The sequence below is a fragment of the Protopterus annectens genome, chromosome 9.part0 (assembly GCF_019279795.1).
Source record: "Protopterus annectens isolate FY-2018-M chromosome 9.part0, PAN1.0, whole genome shotgun sequence".
Taxonomy (NCBI): Eukaryota; Metazoa; Chordata; order Ceratodontiformes; family Protopteridae; genus Protopterus; species Protopterus annectens.
Window position 1 is genome coordinate 1,490,497,656 of NC_056743.1, and position 15,101 is coordinate 1,490,512,756.

Here is a 15,101-nt window from a genome sequence, read left to right on the forward strand (position 1 = left end):
ACGTATGGAGTACCCTTAGCAACCTAAAGGCTTCGGTATACTGGCCAGATATTGGGCTGCCCTTGGCAGTGGATCCCTATTGCAAGGAATACTGCAGCAGTGAAAGGGAAGGACATCAGTCTAACCAGAGTGAAAACTGGAGACAAAACAAGTCTTGAAGGAAGAACTGAAGCTGTTGTCCAAGACTTCAAACAGGACAGAACTACAGGGAAAGGGACACAAAGGACATAACTGTCAGACGGCCAGAAAAAAAGGCGAGTCTGTCTTGGTAATTTTTTGACCTGCAAGTCACTGTATTGAGAAAATAGCAACTGCAGTCTCAGAAAAGCTGAGATTGTGGCCTATTAACCCCTTAACTATTTTCAGAAAAAAATGTTGACAAGTAACTGTTCTAGAATATTTTCATGTTTGTATATAAATGTAGTCACCTCAAAAATGATTTGACATTTTCTCATAAAATTTTCAATGTGCTATTGGCATTACCAAGTTCAAAATAGACTTGTGTCCTGAATTTAAAGGAAAACATAGCAGCTGTACCTAAAATTTTAATTAAAAAAAAATCAACTGCTTGTAATTTTATGCCTTCGCATATAAAACAGATAGATAACTTCTATACAGAAACAGATACATTTTGGGCCTGAAATCATAACACTTACATGCTACTTTTGTCAAACAGAACACTAAAAGCTACATTTTTTCAGCTGTATGGCATGAAAATATTGCAGTTTGCGAATTAAAGAAACACATTTACTGCACAACCAAAACGCAGGTAACAAATCCCAGAAAGGTGCATTTCTGTGAAAACAAGCAAAATCTGCATATTCTGCTTTAACAAACAGTACTGCTTTTTCTGAGAAAACTCTATTTTCTTACGGGCACTATAACAATATAATTCAGATACACAATGAGTTGACAACTAAAAAATACAAAAAGGGCATGTCTCTTAGGATCACAATTAAAAAGCAGAATCAGAATGGCTATACAAGACTACTTGGGTACCTAGATGTATCTCAGTAACTGCAACAATACTACAACAAACAAAACAGAATTTTATAACAGGATCCTCATCTATAGAATGCACTTAGCTGGTGATCTTAAGTATAAAGACAAAGCAGCTCTTTTATGCAATGTGCTTTACTGTGTATTAATCTAAATTGTGTGTTTGTAAGGGGAGTGTTGAGGGGCTTAATTCAAGTAAAGAAAAACTTCCTATTCATGAGGAAAAATACATCTCCACCCTCCCACTCCACTCTTTTGTTTTTCCCACTACCTAACCTCATCCCCTTTATCTCTGCAGACCTTTCCTACCTACTCACCTAAACTACCTGAAGACAGCCTACCCTGTACTCTTCTTATAATCTCCTTTTCTCTCCACCCTTCCTTCTATAACCATAACATGAACAGCATCTCTCATACTAAGACATAACAATTTCCCCTCACTGACTCTAAACATGTAATCTCTAATATTTACTTTAGATATCTTATTAGGACCGTCTCCAGTCTCATTTATGGCTTAGTAATCTGTGCAACAAATATGAGTGATGAGTTTTTCCTCACATTTTCTCCAACTCATGTTATTGTTTTTCATATAACAATATTTTTTTATGCCTGTGTTTTAAAGTGGAACATGATACTTTGTGATTTAAAGAAAGTGAAATTGAGTTTTGAAAGACTGATTGTGGAACTTTTCTCCCTGGGCTTCCACTGAAAATAGGCACTTTTTGGCCCAGTCGGACTTTCCCAGTAAACAAATGTCAAATAAATCAAGATTTTAACCACTCACTAACGCAGCATTCTTAGCATTGCTGCACTCTGCACATGGACAGGTTTGAAACAATATCTCTCAAAGGAAACACTGTAGAGTGCAAAATGGGATATGCTGCCAGTAAAAGCCTATGGACAATGCATTTAACATTCATATAAAGGCCATATCTCAGTCCCCTATTGAGATTTCATTATTTTTCCAGACAGCATCAATCAGTAGCTCATACGGAAATGCTTCTAAGATTGGTAATTTATCAATAAGGATTTCAGTGCAACAAAATGCTGAATCTGACATCACTGCTTTAGCAAGTTAGAAAAGAAAAAAAAAAGGTTTGCTGGTGAAATACACAAGGTTTTTATCACTGATGTGATGGAAACTCCAGGAAGAAGTATTCTTGACCATTATTGTACTTTGCATACTAAGCACAGATCCAACAAACCATCTCCAATGAAAATAGTGCAAAAATGTCAAACTGTGGCGAAGAAGGCACATGAACTTATGCACCTTGTGCCTCTCTATAAAAGTCCGTATCTCAGTCTTCCAGAACCTTCAGGCAGTAACAATATACTGTATGTACAGAAGAAGTCTTGCATGCTTAAATACATACACATTTGCCAGAGGCAGGATGCTTAGAACTTGCATGCATCTTTTATCTTTGTGAATCACTGTTACAATCTAAGGCTTACAAAACAGCATAACATATTCCTACTAAGCACGCTGAGTGCACAAATTGCAATCAAAATGAGCAGAGACACATGCAATATGAAATTAAGTATATAAATCTTAAGCAATATCAAAAGCAAAAGGCAGGGAGGAAGTAGCAACTAATATTCTGAGGCATCAACTTGTTTTTCTTTTTGAAGAATGGAAAGATCACATCATGCCCTGTTTGGCATGAAATACAGTTGTATAAAATCGTATCATAACACTAGATGTCCTTTTCCACTGTTATAGTATTCATCACCTCTGGGATCTCCTGCTAAAGATAGCCCAACAGCAAGTCAGTATACCAAAGTCTTTATTACCCAGGGCACATTGTACATCAGACACATGCTCCTTGCGCACCAGCTCACAAAGGTGACGTACATACACTCAGAACTAAGTTGCCCCAGGAGAACTAGGACCCACAGTGGAATGGAGGACATGTCCATCCAGGAAAACAGGAATGAAAGAGGAGGTGGAGGAGAGAAATCTCTTGGCCAAAACTGAAGTACCAGCCAAGCAAAAGGAAGAGAAAGGGTGGTGGGAGGAAAGGAAGGAGTGAATAACGCAACAGTGAAAAGGACATCTATTGTTATGGTAAGATTTTATGCAACTGTACTATGTCCTTCCATATCAATGTTGCAGTATTCATCACCTCTGAGAGAGTACAACAGCTACAGTGAAGGCAGGGAGGAGGAAGGCAAAGAGGAGGCCTCCACAAACCCATGCTGGATATAGCCTTGGCAAAACCTGTCCTGACCCTGAAAATGACATCCAATTTGCAATGTCTCATGAAAGTGTGAACCAAAAACCAAGTAGCAGCTTCATAAATGGAGCTGGTGCCCAAACTCTTGAAGACAGCCACCCAAACAGGCGACTGCTCTAGTAGAAAGAACCCTCATGGAAGCAGACAACTGCTTACAATGAAAAGAACAAAAGGAAATGGCCTTGGGAATCCAGGAGGAGATGGTTTGCTTACCAACTACCAAACCCAAAGCCTTGGCACAAAAATAAAAAAAAAGCTGACCAGATTTACAAAAGGCCTTAGTTTTGTCTAAAAACATCTGCACTATGTAAATCCAAAGTATGCAGAAAGTACAGTTGTGTACCTACCATAAATGTAGATGTTCGAGTGTATTCACTGTTGCAGTCATTACTCTCGGGTTATCCTGCTGGCAGGCTACCCGCAGTCGGCCTGAATTCCAAAGTCTTGGTCCGGCTTCGGTTGCTGTCGCCTCTTCCTCGACGTCAGTGCACCAGGGGTATAAAAGACGCAGCAGATGCCATTTTCTTCAGTTTTTCTTGCCCCAGATGTCAGGTGCCTCCAAAAGGGTAGGCTAAATAAATTATGCCAACAAACACGCATGCACTAAAGTAAACATTTCCTTCATCTACAAGAAAATACACCACATAGGTTGTATAGAATAGAGAAGTACAAATAAGACCCAGCAAAAGAAAGGAGGATGGTGGGAGGGTAACCTGGACTGCAACAGTGAATACACTCGAACATCTACATTTATGGTAGGTACACAACTGTACTATGTTCATCATGTTTCACTGTTGCAGTCATTACTCTTGGGTTGAATCCCAAAGCCGAGGATGGGTGGCTGGGCTAAATAGGATTAGGAGAAGCTATGAGGCCCTGCAGAACTGCAGTGGCAAAGCCTGCTCTGGATTTAGAGTAGAGAGGTAAATGGTAGTGCTTTGTAAAAGTGTGCACTGAACTCCAAGTTGCAGCCTCTAAGATGTCTTTGGTTGGTACTCCTCTGAGGAAGGCAGCTGAAATGGCTGCTGCCCTGGTAAAATGTGGCCTAATGCCCTTAGGCACTGATTTACCATGCTGAGTAGCAAAAACGAATGCAATGGCCTATCCATTTTGAAATAGTCTGTTTTGAGATAGCCTTTCCTTGTGATCCTGCAGCATATGCCACTAAATGTTGCTCAGTCTTTCTGAAAGCTTTAGTTCTGTCCAAGTAGAAGCGTAGCTGTCTGTGTATGTCCAAAGAACGTAGAAGTCTCTCACCCTTGTTCTGTGGGTTTGGATAAAAGGTAGGCAAGTGAATGGTTTGGTTAAGGGCCACACTGGACACCACCTTAGGGATAAATGCAGGGTTCGTCCTCAGAGAAACCCAGTCTGGATGGAAAATGATAAAAGGTTCCACAGCCACGAGTGCCTGTAACTCAGAGACTCGTCTTGCAGAGGTTATTGCTAGGAGCAGAGCTGTTTTCCAGCATAAGAATTTAATATCAGTTGTTGAGGCTGGCAAAAAGGAGGCAGTGTGAGTTTTTTCAAGACATAATTGAGGTCCCATGCAGGTATTGGTGCTCTCCTTGGAGGTCTTATGTTCTTGGCCCCTCTGAGGTACTGCCTTATTAAAGGATGAGAAAAGATAGGTGGGTTCCGTATTGTAATGGGCTGAAATGGCAGAGGCATGAATCTTAATTGATGAAAAGGATAGGCCTTTGTCCAACATCTCAGTTAAGTATTGTAAAATCTGAGGAATATTTGGTCCAAACATGTCAAATCCTTATTCCTGGTTCCAAGCACAGAATCTCTTCCATTTGTCTGCATAAGATTTTCTGGTACTGGGCATCCTGGCCTCCAAGATAACATCCATTGCAGCTTTGGAGAGAGGAGTGGTCTGAATGGCTACACTATCCGCCATGCTGCCAGATTTAAGGTCCTGAGTTGGCTGTGCAGGATCCGATTGTTTTGTTGGGTCAGTAAGTGAGAAGTTTGAGGCAATGTCCATGCTGGACCTTGAGACAAGCTCTTTACGATTGGGTACCAGTGCTGGCATGGGCAGTCTGGGGTAATCAGTATCATTTTTGGCTTCTCTTGTCTGACCTTTAGGAGTACCTTGGGGAGGAGAGGCAGTGGAGGAACGGCATATACTGTTAGGTTTTTCCAGCTGAAGGATAGGGCATCCCACTTTCCATGCTTGCTTGTGATAAATCCTTGTGCAGAATCTCTGTAGTTGGCAGTTGTAAGGGGAGGCAAATAGATCTATGTCTGGGCATCCCCATTTCCTTATCATCATGCTGAAGACTTGTGGATCCAGTTTCCACTCGGGATCCATGAGGTTTCTGCTTAGTTCGTCTGCCAGAGTGTTTATTTTTCCTGGCAGGAATTGTGCTTGCAGGTGAACTTGATAAGTCAATGCTGTGTCCCACAAAGTCATGGCTTGTCTGCAGAGGGGGTAGGAATGTGCAACTCCCTGCTTGTTTATGTACCACATGACTGTAGTATTGTCCGTCTTTATCAGTAGTCCTGGACGAAGCAGATCCTTGAAAGCTGTCAGGGCATTCTGAACAGCTAGCATCTCTTTTTGATTGATATGTAGATACATCTGGCTTGCTGGCCATGTGCCCTGAATACATTTTCCTGCCATGTGGGCCCCCCAGGCATAATCTGATGCATCCGTTGTTAGTGTCTGCCTGGTTGTGGGTAAAGTGAATGGCTGTCCCTTGTTGTGGTGACAGGCCTGTGCCCACCATCGAAATTCCTGTTGCAGGCAGGAAATGAGGGTAATTAATGTTTCCAGGCTGTGGCAATGTTGAGTCCAAACACTTTTTAGATACCACTGTAGTTTCCTCATATGCAGTCTGGCATATGGAATTAGCAGAATGCAGGATGCCATGAAGCCCAAAGCCTGCAGAATTTTTCTTGCAGATAACTGGGTCTTTGTTGCCAACATTTTATAAGAAGTCAGTTGCCTTTGTTTGTCTGGCGTGAGATAAGCCATCTGGGCAGTTGTATTTAAGCTTGCACCCAGGAATATGACCTCTTGACAGGGTACTAGTATTGATTTCTTTTCGTTTACTGTGTACCCTAGGCAAATTAGTAATCTTTTTACAAATGCCAGATGCTTTAGTAGAATGTATTTGTTCTCTGCTTGAATAAGGCAGTCGTCCAAGTAAGGATATATTTGAATTCCTCTGTCTGCAAAATGCAATTACTGGTGCCAGGCATTTTGTGAAAACCCTGAGCGCAGTAGATAAGCCAAAGGGCAGTGCTGAGAATTGGTAGTGCATTGAGCCAGCTATGAATCTGAGGTATCTTCTGCAAGATTGTCTGATTGGGACATGCAGGTATGCCTCTTTTAGGTCCACAGTTACGAGCCAAGCCTTCTTTGCCCAGCATGGGCAGTAGCTGCTGCAGAGTCAACATTTTGAATTTTGGGACGTCCAGAAATGTGTTTAGAATAGACAGGTCCAGTATTGGTCTCCAGGCTTTGTCCTTTGTGGGCACCAAGAAAAGTCTTGAGTAAAATCCTTGTCCCTGCTCTTGTTGTGGTATTCACTGAATGGCCCTCATGTCCATGAGGGATGAAACTTACTTTTGTGCCTCTGCCCACTGACTGTGTGGCAGGTCTGGCATACCTTTTGCCCTTGGCAGGGTGTGTAAGTGGAACCTGTAGCCCTGAAACACTATGTCCAGGACCCATTTGTCCTGGGTAATCATGTGCCAATTTTGTGAAAAAAAGTGCTAGTTTCCCCTCTAAGGGGGCTGCCAAAAGATAACTGCTTGGTTCTGGCAGAGGAAAGTCATTGGGACTGTTTCCTGTATGGCTGTGATTTGTCTTCTCCGCTTTTGGAGGTAGAAGCACCCCATTGTTTAGGCCTGTACGAGCCTTGGGGCTAGGATCTGCCTCTGGGGCGACTGTATCTGCCTCTTTGTGGTCTGACACTGGAAAGGACCAATTCTTTGTAGGCCAGTTCCTGCTAAATCTGGGTGGCTGCACCTGTAAGAAATCCTTAACTGTCTGCACAGATTTCACTTTGTCCTCCATTTTCTTCAATACTACTTCTGCTTTAACACCAAACAAAGTATCATGCTGTAATGGAGCATCTAATAATTTTGCTTTAACATGATCAGGCAAATTTTGTTCTTTTAACCAAGCATGTCGCCTAATGACAGAACCCGTAACAGCGGCCCTGCAAGAGGCCTCCAGAGAATCAAAACCACATTGCAAAGTATGCTTTCCCACTTGTTCAGTTGCATGCAATAAATCCTGCATTTCTTTGTTTTCTGCACATTCAGAATTTAACATTTTCTGTTTACGCAGTGACAATAAGTATTGCTGATATTTAAGCATATGAAATTGACAATTTAAAGCCCTCACAGCCAAGGTAGCAGAGGTGTAAACCTTTTTCCCCCATCTGTCCAGTGCCCTTGAATCCCTATCAGAGGGGATAGGGTTTTTTGCAGTGGAAGCCTTAACCCCTTTGGGACTCTGAGAAATAGTTTCTGGGTCAGCAGCAGGGTTTTTATAAAGAAATTTATGTGAATCTGGAACCCTGTAGTATCTGTCTGGCTTAACAGGTGCAGGGGGTAAAGAGTGAGGGGACAGGCTGGACTCTGAAAATACATCTACAATGTCTAAAACAGGAGGGATAGCTAGAGGACTGTGCTGAGGCAGTAAAAGAAAATCCCTAAGCCTTTTCTTAGATTCGGAGTGGTCTTGGCTCTCCCAGTGAAAGTGCTCCCTCATGGTATGCAGGGTTTCCCCAAAAGAAAAATCCTCTGGAGGGGAGGCGGAAGGGATAGATTATTCAGCATCGGAATCCTCATAGGGAGGGAGAGAGTATTCTTGGTCAGAAGAAGAGCCAGAGGAAATGGAAACCTAATCTGATTCTGTCTCTTGCCTAGGCCTCTTCTCAGGAGGAAGATGGGAACCCCTGATTAAAGTAATTAGGTCTTTGGCCATTCTGAGCATCTGTTTTTTTAGGCATGGAGGCCTGTCCCTGGGCTTGCTGCACTTGTTTCTTTGTCTTTAGTGGTGCTTTATTCTTTGCCTTAGGAGCTGTAGTCGGTTTGATATAGAACTGTGTAGACCTGAAAACACCCTCAAAAGCCGATGCCTGCTCAGCGGCTCCGAATCCATTTGAGGGGATATTTTCCAAGTGTCCAATACCTTGAGTTTCCAGAGGCCTAGCCTGCTTCACGTGGGAGTCGGAAGCAGCCTGCGGCTCAGAGGTATCGGGCGTCAGGGGCTGCGAAAGTGCATCACTGAGAACCAGCGAACCAGCGATTGGCTTAGAAGAAGCCTCGTCAGTTTTGGACCTCGGATGCCTGTCCTTTTCCTTGCGTTTCTTGTGAATTGCGGTAGTCGGATGGCTACCGAACGACATTGTGTACTTAAACCTTCGGCCAAAGTAATGAAATGCAAAATTGTATCGACGCTTAATAGTACGTTGGTTAAATCTAGCACAAAATCTGCAATTAGATACGTCGTGATCAGGGCCTAGGCAAGGAATACAATAAGAATGGAAATCCTTATGAGGTATTTGCTTCCCACAAGAAATACAATTATTAACTTTTTCTGACATCGGTCTGGAGCAAGAAAAAAGTTTCCCCAAAGGGGTACTTAGCTTTAAATGAAGACTTCGGATCTGAAATTCGAACACGAAAATCTCAGGAGTCGGCCGACTACACTTGCGAACTGCTTCTGCTTCGGGCACCACGTGGCAAGAAAGACTGAAGAAAATGGCGTCGGCTGCATCTTTTATACCCCTGGCGCACTGACGTCAGGGAAGAGGCAACAGCAATCGACGCCGGACCAAGACTTTGGAATTCAGGCCGACTGCGGGTAGCCTGCCAGCAGGATAACCAAGAGTAATGACTGTAACACTGAAACACGATGAACATCCTTCTGAATAGCAGACTGTGGAAAAGGGAAAAAAAGAATGAAACTGGATAGACTGATTAAGTGACAGCTCATTAGCCACCTTGGGTATAAAAGGAGGATTCGTATGGAGAAACATGGTGTATGAAAAAAAAAAAAAGGAGGAACCGCCATCAAGGCCTGTCTTCTAGCAGAGGTTAGAACAACCAATAAAAACGATCTTCCAGGTGCAAAGTTGCAAAGCAGCAGGCTCAAAAGAAGCCAGAGTCAGCTCTTCAAGAACAAAATGAAGATCCCAAAGAGGAGGAATGGGTTTTCTTCGGGATCTAATATGAAGGATGCAGTTAAGAAACTGCTTGACCTCAAACCTATAGGACAAAGGAGGAACAAGTAGCAAACAGGCAGAAACGGCCGACAAGAATATGCCAAGTCAGCATACAATAGTTCACACAGGTACGAAAGAACCAAGGGAACACCAAAAAGAAAACCTTTTCCATTTGGACATATAAGATTATCTGGTATAGGACTTCCTGGCCGCCTGCAGGACCATGAGCATATCCTCAGAAAACTGAGGTCAGAAAGGTATCAAAATCCTGTCACCCAAAGTGTCAGTTGAAGAGTGGACAGACGAGGCTGAAGGAAACTGCCTTTGTGTGAGAAGATCCATGCAGCAAGGTAACTTATCATTACATTCTGCTACAAAAATACTTCACAGATGTAGCATACACTCTCAATATATCCTTAAGAATGTAGTAAAAGGACAAGATATGAGGGTGTCTAGAATGAATGCCTCTGAATATGGCTTTCACTCAGTTAGTTAACTTGAAAGCTACGCTTTTAACCAGGGGATACCACCCTGAGGAAGTTGAAACCATTTTGAATGAGATACCTAATCAGCGAAGTAGTAGGGCCCATCCATGTTTTTCTAATGGAGGTGGGACTGTAGATGATAGTAAGGCCAATGAGCTTGTTAATAAGGTATGGGTACCACTGCACTACACCACTGACATTAGTTCCATCATGGACAATCAGGAAGCACTGGGACATCCTCACTACAGATTCAGTTATTAGAGGGATTACAGGAGACACACCTACATTTCTGTTTAAAAATAAAATGAATTTGAAAAGAATCCTGTGTAGACTGAAGGATACTCCCATGCCAATGGTTAATAAAGATTTTTGCACTAGGCCATGTGGTACGTGTAATTATTAACCATTTGTCACACAGAAAAATTTTAGGTTTTTCGATTCTAATAATAAAACTAGTAGTGGGAGAAAAAGACCTACGTCTATTTTAAGAAAGAACAATCAAACAAGTGGCACTTCCGAAGATGACGCATCTTCAGCCACAGACTATGATTGCCCTTCCAACCAGGTGCCCCCAATGGCTAAGAGGAGACCATCAGACCCTTCAGACCCAGGACACATAGAGCTGGTAGAAAACACAAACACAGGTACACAGAGTTTACAACAGCTACTACAGAAAATTGTGAGCTAATAAACAATGTGCACAATATATCTTCTTTTGAATTGTCATCTGTTCACAATAAATTGTTAAACAAGGGTCTAAACTTTGTACCGACTTCATTTGTTCCTGAACATACATTGGTTAATGAAATTAATGACTTTTGCAGATTGATTAACCTCAAAATATTTTTTTCAGATGGTGACAACTCTCAAAGATCCACTGGGTTTAAATTTGGTAAATCTGATTTTCAACCACCAATGGACAAACATGTAGCCATATTCAAAGAATGTGTCATCAAAGATCTACATTTTTCTCTAGGCTACCAACCTGTTAAACACAATCTAACCTTGGAGGAACAACAAGCACTACAGGAACTTCGTTCCAATCATGATATAGTGATTACACCAGCTGATAAGGGAGGGGGCATTGTAATTATGGATTATTCTATGTATCAAGCCGAAGCCCACAAACAATTGTCTGATGCCCGGTTCTATATCAACATGGTCTTTGATCCAACACCTAACTTCAAAACACACATTGATTCTTTTTTGGATTTAGCTACAGAGGGAATTTATTGATAAACAAACATGCAAACAACTAAAAGTTGCTGAACCAATTGCTCAATACCTATACTCAATTCCCAAGATTCACAAACATCCTACTAATCCCCCCGGTAGGCCGATTGTTTCTGGGAGAAGTTCCCTTACGGAACCCTTATCGGCCTTCCTTACATATTATCTTAAACCTCTATTACCTATGGTAAGATCAAGGTTACAGAGCACTACAGAATTTCTAAATATAATCCAGGATACGCAACTGGAATCAGATTGGTGGCTATGCACATTGGATGTCTCTTCCCTCTATACCAGCATCCCACATGATGAAGGTATATCAGCCATTTCCTATTGGTTAGACAGATCTCAATTGTACACCACTGGTTTTAACAATTTCCTCATCAGACTAACAGAATATGTGTTAACCAAGAACATTTTCTATTCTGAGGGACAGGCTTATTGGCAGGTCAGAGGTACTGCTATGGGAGCATCCTTTGCTCCCATATATGCAGACTTATTTATGGGATTCTTTGAACAACAATTTATATATGATTCTTGCAATAATCACTACATGGAACATTCAGACATTTGGAGAAGATACTTGGATGATTGTTGGATGGTGTGGCGGGGTGATAGTATACGGGTACAGGATTTTGTAAAATATTTGAACAAAATCAGCAATATGAAGAAATTGTATTCTTGGATGTGATTGTTTCTCGACAAGCTGACCACACTTTGGCAACCAAGGTACATAGAAAATTTCCACAATACAATACACTCTTACATGCATCCAGCTATCATCCCCGCCACATCATCATCAACATCCCTAAATCCCAATTTTTATGGATGAAACGTATTTGTTCGTTCGAAGAAAACCACTCTGAATGTGTACAGGACTTGCCTAGTAGACTCATAAGCAGAGGATATCAGACGCATCGTATTATTCAAACTATTAATCAGATCAAAGATGTACCCCGATCTACATTATTACAATACAAACACTCACAAGATGATGATAAACCTACTATATATCTCAGCCCATTAGATTTGTCACTACATTTGGCAGCAACACATCCTTATTCAGAGATATTATTAATAACCATTGGGATATTTTAAAGGCCCATGAACACTTGAATTAAATATTACCTGATAAATGTGCTTTTTCATACCACAGGGGCAGAACGATCCAGTCTCACTTCACACACTATAAAAGATATAAGCCATCTACATCTATTCAAACCACCTTATTTGGTGACCCTTTGGTAGAATGTTTTCCCTGAAATCACTGCAGTGGTTGCAGACATATTTCTAAGACCAAAGAATTTTCTAGCAGTAATACCCCTAAGGTATACCAGATTAGAATTTTTGGCAATTGCAGTACGGATTGGGTGATCTATCTGGCCACTTGTACATGTTCCTCCTTCTATGTGGACCAAACATCCAGACCACTGAGACATAGGATAAGTGAACATCTCAGTGGCATTAGAAATCAAAAAATTTCCAATGCTCTATATAAACATACCATAACTCATCAAACTGCGCAGTTCAAATTTGTGATTATTGACAAAATTGATCTGCATAGAAACTTTAAAGCAGGCTGGCATGACAAATTAAATAATATGGAATCCTCATGGATTACCAGGTTAGGGGCTCTTTTCAAACCTGGTTTAAATGAAATGGAGTAGTCTTTGTCAGCTTCTTCTTTCATGCATCTTTTGTCATGCATCTTTACATTTATATTTAAGATTGATGTTATTATCTTTTGAAGACCAAGACAAGCTTAGAGTTTTATGAACTAATTCCTAACAAATGAGAAAAGTTTTTTGGTGTATATACACCTTTAAATTATTTGGTATATAAGCGTTTACCAGGATGTGCTGTTAACATACTACTTTCTCTTTATGCACTGAAGAAAGGCTAAAGATAGCCGAAACCAGTCTGCAACACATGGATTATATGGATTAAACGTTGCCACGAATAAATAATATTTTAGCACTTTTCCCCATTGTGCTGGTTCGTTTTTTGGTTCTATGGTACGTGTAATTATTGCAATAACATTAAGAACAATGGTGTCTTAACTCACTCGGATATGGGTTGTGTGTATTTAAGGTGTCTGCCAACTGCCTTACCCAGCATGTGGTTTATCTCACTCATTGTGTAGTGTGTGCCTCCTATTATGTGGGTAAAACTAATAGGATGTTCAAAGACAGGATTAGGGAACATCTATACAACATAGGGATAGGTTCCAGCAACAATGCCCTATCTAAGCATGTTATGCATGAAGGGGTTAGTCATACCTTCCGTTTTATGGTCACCGACTGTACCTTTCCTACTATAAAAGTAGGTGATATAAGGAACTGCACTGAGTAAAGAAAGGAGATGGATTCTTCAACTTGGGCAGATAGGGGGAAGGCTTAAATGAAAAAGCCTTCCTTAAACCTGTATTGAAATCTAGACATTTAAAAGTGTAATTACTTTTTAATTGATGGTTTTATGATCACACACATATATATATATATATATATATACACACACACACACACACATATATATATATTTTTTTTGTCATAGAATGTTGTTTTTATTTACATATTTGCTTTCATGGTGAAAGTTAGTTATGAACTCATATTTTATATTGTACTTAATATGTGTTTAAGGTACAACCCAATGCTTTTTATCGTGATTTTTACCATGTGATTTTTTTTACCATGTGAGTTTTTACCATGCAACTCATCATGCAGTTTGATTGGCCAGGTTGCTGTATTTAAACTTGGTTATGGGGTGTGCAATATTACTAATATACAAGCTCAGGCATTTGGTGGGAAAAGAAAAACAAATTTCTAGGGATTTCTGGGATTTTCTTAATAAAATGAATAATGGGGTATATGAAGAAAAATACATGCTCATTACTATTGATGTAAAATATTTTTATACCGCGATTCTGCATGAAGGAATCAACTGGTTTTGTGAATTTTTAGGCATCCATCATGTAGATTAGTCCTGGGTAAATCTTTATGAAGAGTTGTTAGAATTGGTATTAAAAAACAAATATATTTTTTGAAGGTAGATATTACTTACAAACAGAAGGGGCAGTGATGGGGGCAAGCTGTGGAACATTGTTAGCTAACACTGCGATGGCAATTTGGGAAAGAAATTTTCTTCTGGATAGCAAATTTAAAAAGAAGTTATGTTCTTACCATAACGTTCCATGTGAATTGTTCATCTCGCCTTTGTTCTTACACACGGGTTCGGAGCCGATCCTCGGCTCCGAGTCGGCCACATCACCAGCTCCGCATCTTCGAGAAAGCTAGAGGCAAAGTTCTATCCCATGATCCTCCTGTGCTAACCCTCAGATCTAGTTTGCTAACACTAGAAGAATCCCAGTAGTTACTGCGCCCTAAGCGCATAGAAAAAACACAACCACACTGACTGATACTCTGTCATCAATAGAAGAGAAAAGATGCCATCCCTGATGTACACTAGGAAGCTCAAGAATAACAATATCTAGAGAAGACTGAACTCGAATCCAGTTGTACTCGTTCTTCCAGAATGCAGGACGGGGGATGGAGGGGGGGAATTTAAGAACAAAGGCAAGATGAACAATTCACATGGAACGTTATGGTAAGAACATAACTTCTTTATGTGAAATTGTTCGATCTCACCGTTTGTTCTTACACACAGGTAGCGTCCCTAGCTCCTTTACCCTGGGTGGCTCACGGGAGAACATTTCTGAGAACAGTGGAACCAAACATCACCCTGTCTCTGGAGTTTTTATCTAATTTGTAGTGAGCGATAAATGTATATGGTTTCGCCCAAGTTGCCGCCGCACAAATGGTATCTAATGGCAAGTGAGTGGCATGGGCCAAAGAAGTAGCAATTGCCCTCGTAGAATGAGCCCTGGGGTTAAATGAGAGTTATTGCTTTGATTCTGAATATACGAAATTTATACAGTCTGAGAGCCATTTGGATAAAGTAACTTTTGT